The following is a 7,051-nucleotide window of genomic DNA, read 5'->3' as shown; positions in this document are numbered from 1 at the left end:
GTTCTTTATTTGCGAAAAAGCGGTTAGTGAGAATGAATTTCCTTGCTATGGCCTGAATTAGGAGGCTTATTGCATGATTAGTTTAATTAATTAATACAATATGAAGCAGTTGGTATAAAGAATGCTTTTTCCAAACTTTCTTTTATAGAAAGTCTGCTGTCAAGACATTGCTTTTTTTCAATTACAGCGGTGGCCAAGTGGTTCTAGGCGCTTCAGTCCGGAACCACGCGACCACTACAGTCGCAGGTTCGAATCCTGCCTCGGGCATGGATGTGTGTGATGTCCTTAGGTTAGTTAGGTTTAAGTAGTTCTAAGTTGTAGGGGACTGATGACCTCAGATGTTAAGTCCCATAGTGCTCAGAGCCATGTGAACTATTTGTTCAATTACTTTATTTATGACTGAACGTTTCTAAAACTGAAGACACTCGTCCGTCCTCTGCACTGCAGTCGAGCTCTGGCAACATCATTCTCTGTTCATTGGCTGACTGTGTTTTGTGACGTCAGATGCGCAGAATGAACTTAACTCGGCCACTGTCGTAAATGACGCGCACTTTAATACTCAAATAAATGTTTGAAATAAATGGTCACCACAAAAAGTGGAAATAATAGCCAGCACTTGCCACGTAGATTTTAAGAATTCATGGACAGCACACTAACAGATATTTTAGCAAAATCTAAGCAATCCAGGACGTTGTACAATCCTCAAGAGTTCACTATTCGTTATTACAGAAAATATGCATTTTGTCACAGTCCGTCTCCGACGTCATCCGAGGCAGAGCGCAATCCAGTGTTTGACAGACGCAGATCTCACAGTGGCTGAGTGCAAAGTGAACCTTCTTCCTGCCTCTCAGGCTGTATTTATATATGTGCCGCAGCAGACGATGAAGGGAAAAATGGTTCAAATGGCTCTGAGCACTATGGAACTCAACATCTTAGGTCATAAGTCCCCTAGAACTTAGAACTACTTAAACCTAACTAACCTAAGGACATCACACACACCCATGCCCGAGGCAGGATTCGAACCTGCGACCGTAGCAGTCCCGCGGTTCCGGACTGCAGCGCCAGAACCGCTAGACCACCGCGGCCGGCGATGAAGGGAACACCAGCTCTCATCTGCCTTATGTACACAGCGGCAGTCTCTGAACGACTGCTTACTCGGACACATAATCTTTAATAACAAAGTTATGAATTAATTTAGAATCTTCTTAATTTTTACCTACATTCAGGTAAATTGGTTGAAATCACAGAAAAAGTTTCAGCTCGCTTGAATAAAACCTTTGCCATCTAGAATTTGTAGAGTAGAACTGACGGTAGACCGTTACATCTGAACTATAATTTTAAAAGACCTTGTATTGGTCGTGTTTAATGTTTCAATCCTAAAATTTGTTATAGCTCTACTAATTAATAAGTTTTCTCATGTGTGTAACCAAAATTTTCTAGCATTAAAACTACAGTTACTTAATCTACTTCAAATGGGTATGTTTTTAGTTACAAATTTGGTTTTCCTTAAATTACTCAAAAACTATTAGAGGTAGCTTAACATGGCCTCTTAGCTATTATTTTTAGGTTGCCCTGAAGCATCATACATATTTTTACATTTCTAAGTCTGATATTTAGTGCCTTCGGTTTTCTTCAAAACGTGGATTCTGTATATAATTTTTATTCTATCTTTTTGAAACTTGCAACATTTATTTCTGACATGCATCGGCACACTATGATCAAATTCTGGCTTTCTATCTTTATTATTTAGCGCCACTTAATTTTTTTCTTAAAACTGCATTTTTATGAAAACTAATGGTTTGATTAAATTAAGACTTGACATTTAAAATGTTATTACATTAAAGTATATGTTGACAAAGTTTGAATAAGAAATTTTGACTTTTAATTTTATACTTATTTATGGTGCAATACTTGTGCGCTACACGCAGACGCATTAATGTGACGTGGCACTACTAACAGTGAACTGGGGTAAGTCCCATCACACTCACTTGCCTATGTATCCCACAAACGGTACAGCACTTGTTTCGCTTCAACTAGACCAAGGGCATAAACTAACAGCTGCATGCACTTGTGATGTGGCCCTATGCTGTTCTCCTGCCCTAGCAGTGACAGCATCAAAACATACTACCAGTGGAGCCACCTGTTGCGCAGACTGTGTATTAAGGCAACTGTTCAGTTTTCATTTGACTGCCTCTTATACGAAAATGCCAATGCTGTAGAGAAATGAGAAAGGGTGAAATGAAAATGAAGAAAGAAAGCAATGTTTTTTGCCAGGGTTTAGTCTTGCAATTGATGCTTGTACTTACATATGTAATATGTGCAAGTGTGTACACCCTCTTGTCTGATGTTCTGAATACTCACCATTTGCAGTAGTGGACCAGACCTACTACTCAGTCCAGTCTGCCATGCTAAACATTCTTCTTCACCTGGCAGTTATGTATGGAGCTGTAAGAGCGGCCATTTTCCAACTAATGCCACCAAATTGACAAATATTTGGACATCAGTTTAATTTATATATTTTTCATCATAAACATCATAAACAACATTTCACATTAACATCTTGCAGAATATCATATTAATATTACAATTTCCACAGTAGACAATGTTCTCTGTGTGATACAAGGGTTGAATGAAAAGTAATGCCTCCACCTTTGTTAATTGGGTTTGGATGGGAATATTTTAATAAATCAAATGCAGAAATAATACTTAGAATGTGATCTTTAATTACCAATATTCACTTTTCCACATAATCACCAGCAAATTGGATGCATTTCTGCCAACGATGAACAAGTTCTCAGAAGGCATCACGGAAGAATTTCTTTTTCTGGGGCGAGTCTTTGTGTCAACATTCCATAGACTGATGTTTCATCTCCAGGTCATAATGGTGTACCCACATTTTGTCTCCTGTCACAGCTGAATGGAGAAAGGCATCACCTTCATTCTTGTAATGCGAGAGGAGTCCCTGGCAAATTTCAAGTCTGTGCGCTTTCATTTCAGGAGTCAGCATCCGGGGTACCCATCGTGCACAGATCTTCCAGTAGCCAAGCAAAGCAATAATGTGACCCACACGTTCTTGTGAAATGCCGATTGTGCTTGCAGTTTCTCTCTGAGTGATATGGCAGTCGTCCTGAATCAAAATGTCAACATTTTACTTGTGAAACTTGGTGGTTGCTGTCACAGGATGTCCAACTCTTTGTTTGTCACGCATGTCAGATGTATCTTTAAATGTACTCTCCCAATGATGCACAGTACTCACATCAACCCAATCACCATAAACTGCTTTCATTCTCTGATGAATTTCCTTTGGGGTGACACCTTCTGTTCTCAAGAATTCAATGACTGCATGTTGCTTAAATCGCATTGACTGACCATCTGCGCAAGGTTCCATACTTTACACTTAACAACACTACTGTTCAGTGCTAATGCTTCCTGCCAACTGGAGCTGTAGACAAGAGGCTACAGAACAAGCCAGTACCTGCTGCATACCAATGCTGCCAACTGTTGAAGAGCTATGAAGGTGGAAGCATTACTTTTCAGTCAACCCTCGTGGATCATCACCTAAGGTCCAAAATCTATGAATTTGACATCCCTGCACAGAGCCAAAGCCTGTTGTGCACTGTTGTGGGGCTAATCTCTGGCACTACACCAGCACCGAGTAAGGGGCTTCACATCACAGCAGGCATCGATGTTTTTACACCACTCCCCAGACATATGGCTTCCATGGATTACTCTGCCTTTTCACAGAATTTCCTACACAGTGGGCTGTCTGGTCTTTTTGCTTAACTTATACATTAATAAATATTTTGATGTACTCCCTTTGTCAGATTTTTTATATAAAATAATTAAAAAAAACCAGAAATTTGCACTTACCAGGTAGTGATCCTAACTCCTATTGAAGTAGTCCCCTTGGCTGTCTATACATAGATGCCAATGTTTCTGTAGGTCTTGAAAGTAAGCAGGGGAATTTTCAACTGTGATGGTTGTAAGCTCTTTTGTCACAGCCTGTTGCATATCAGAAATATCTTGATGAAGCTTTGCTTTCAGTCACTTTTCACTTGCAGAAACAAGACTAAATTGCAAGGTGAGAGGTCGGGCAAATATGGCGGACATGGGTTGGCAATAACAGACTGTCTCGTCAGATACTTGGTAAGAGATAAAGCAGTATGGGGTAAGAACCAGTCCTGAGAATGCCACAAATAAGGGCAGCAACGTCAAATTGCTTGTCGCATTTGTTTAAAGATTTTGATGTAAAGAGTTTGATTCACTTTTCAAGCTGGAGGAACATACTCATAGTGAACTAATCCTTTACTATCAAAAAAATGCTATCAACATTGTCTGTGTTCTTGAAGGTTGTTCTCTGACTTTTTTCATGGCTGGTGATCCAGGACTCATCCATTCAGCACTTTGACACTTTGTGTGAGGATCATACTGGTAGCACCAACTTTCAACCCCGGCAGTAATCTTTGACAGAAATGTGGGGATACATCTGGCTCTATACAGTAGTTCAGCAGAAATTCTGTTTGTCTGTTAGCGTGTGAGGGATTAGTTTTGCATCAAGTTTCCGTTACTCTAAATCTTCAGGTTAAAGCTTATGACACACCACGTCGGCTGCTGTGGCCGAGCGGTTCTAGGTGCTTCAATCCGGAACCGTGTGACTTCTACGGTCGCAGGTTCGTATCTGGCTTCAGGCATGGACGTGTGTGATGTCCTCAGGTTTAAGTAGTTCTAAGTCTAGGGGACCGATGACCTCAGATGTTAAGTCCCATAGTGCTCAGAACCATTTGACACACATCACAATTCAAATTAAGTTCTTCTGATATCGCATGCACAGTTACATGACAGCCTTACACACTCCACATTTGCATCAGTATGTGCTGCAGATGAGCATTGTCTTTCACTGAATGTTTCACTAGGGGTTTTCCTGAGTGTAAAGCAGAACTTAATGTTCACTCTTTGCTCACAATCAGCATTTATTATGTCACTGTAACTAATGTGCAAAGAACCCAAACAGTGAGTTTTTAAGCACAGCCCTGCCATCTAGTGAGCTTGTGCAGAAACAAGGTCAAGGTCATTTCAAAGCTGCACACACACTAGGTAACATAAAAACAACATTTGTTCTTTTTCAATATTGCAAACTCAGAAATAAATAAAAAGAACTGTTCAGGAACTTTCCTGTCAAAGTGAATATTTTGGCAGTTAAGTTAAGCCTTGAGAGTGACTTGCTATTTCCTACAAAATAGCCCATACACTACAAATGTGAGGAAGTAATCACTGAATGTTGTGGCAGAGGATATGAAAGTGTCATTTTTTGTGCTAGAACTGTTTTCTGGAGTCTCAGTTTGATGTGGGTCACTATTTTTATTTGTTTCTTGTTCAATAATACTCCAAAATGTTGCTTTATTCTTGGAGGTTCTTTTTTTTTTTTTTTTTAAAAAAAAAAAAAAAAGCATGTAACATGAGAGTTGCTTTTTTAATGATGAAGAGGAGAATTTGACAATACTGATGGTAGTGGAGTTTCAAATCTTGACTACAGCCTGCTTTCTGAATAATGGAGAGCTCTTGCTTCCTAGAAGAATATAATTTAATTCCAGGAATTATCCAACCCTTATCTTTGCTTCTGTTCAATTTTGCACTTATTTGTAGTAGGGAAAAGTAAAATTCAAAGTGTTGTAGGTGCAGTAGCCACCAAACAGATTGCGGGAGGCGCACAATGGCACGGCACGTCACGGACGGTTGTGGCCGCAAGTAGAGTCCCGTCCACCAGAGGGCACGCGAGAATTCGGACGCGACCTCTGCCGGCTGAACAACAACAACTCGAGCAGCACAGGCCGGCCCCAGTCAGTGATCATCGGGCCTGCCCAGGATACAATCCCGATCCACAGAAAGTGCAGTGCGTGAACAGTGTTACTACACTATTAATATGTACAACAAAGAGTTGATTTCCCAAAAACACTGTCTCTTTATAAATTCCCAGTGTTCTACTTGTAACTTCTCTCTAACCACTGTAATCAAGTCATTGTAATTCTGCAATACATTACTATCCTTATACAATCTGCACCTAACTGATCAGTATATTTTATTGTCAACATAATGACAGTTGTTTTCATACAATCCATTAGTTACTGTTTTTACACATAAATCACTGTAGGTTGTTGGGTCTAAAAACAAATTTTCACTATGGCAGCTGTTGCATGATTTCCTTGAGGTGCATGGCAGAGGGTATGTCCCATTGTACCAGTTAGGGTTTCTTCCTATTCCGTTCACAAATAGAGCACAGGAAGAATGATTGCTTGAATGCCTCTGTCTGTGCTGTAATTATTATAATCTTATCCTCACAGTCCTGCTAAGTCAATGAGTCAAGAAAAAATTTCCTCATTGAGCAAAAAGGACTTTTCCATCTTCCTGGCAGGATCAAATGATGTCGCTAGGAATGAAAAAAACGACCTCTTAATCTCACTAAAAAGAAAACTGTATGAGCTGAGAGGAACAAATGTTAATGCTTTTTCAGTGCCACACCATTACAACTCGATAGAATGGTCCTGTGTAAATAAAGAAATTGAAACTGCAAATAATGAGATGCATAATATTTGCAAGTGGTTTGAAAATGTAATACCTGTAAACATCAGCAATTTAGGAAAAGATTTCACACAACATACAGTTCTCATCTAAATGTACTTGGAAAAAACGTAATAGTAACAAAAGTTTTAGAACTAGTAAATAAAATCTCAAATGTGCAGTGTGATGATAGAAAAGTCATACCTCTCATGGACAGAAAGTGTGTGTTACCTGGAGACTCAAATGTGAAATCTGCTGTCTGTGAAGCTACACCTCTCCAAGACAAATGTGAAAATTACTAATGCATGTGAACACCCCAAATCTTAACAATTCACAGAAAGGCACAGCAGTTGTGGAACAACAAACACCAGAAATAAGTGAAACAGCAGCAGCACCGTAATTATCATCAGAAGCAGCAACAACAGCAGCAGCAGTAGCAGAACCAACAACAACTGGAGCAGCAACACAGCAATGCTTAAGGAGGAGCCAAAGGAAA

This window comes from Schistocerca cancellata, chromosome 11, assembly GCF_023864275.1.
Source record: "Schistocerca cancellata isolate TAMUIC-IGC-003103 chromosome 11, iqSchCanc2.1, whole genome shotgun sequence".
Classification (NCBI taxonomy): Eukaryota; Metazoa; Arthropoda; class Insecta; order Orthoptera; family Acrididae; genus Schistocerca; species Schistocerca cancellata.
This window is presented reverse-complemented; position numbering follows the sequence as displayed.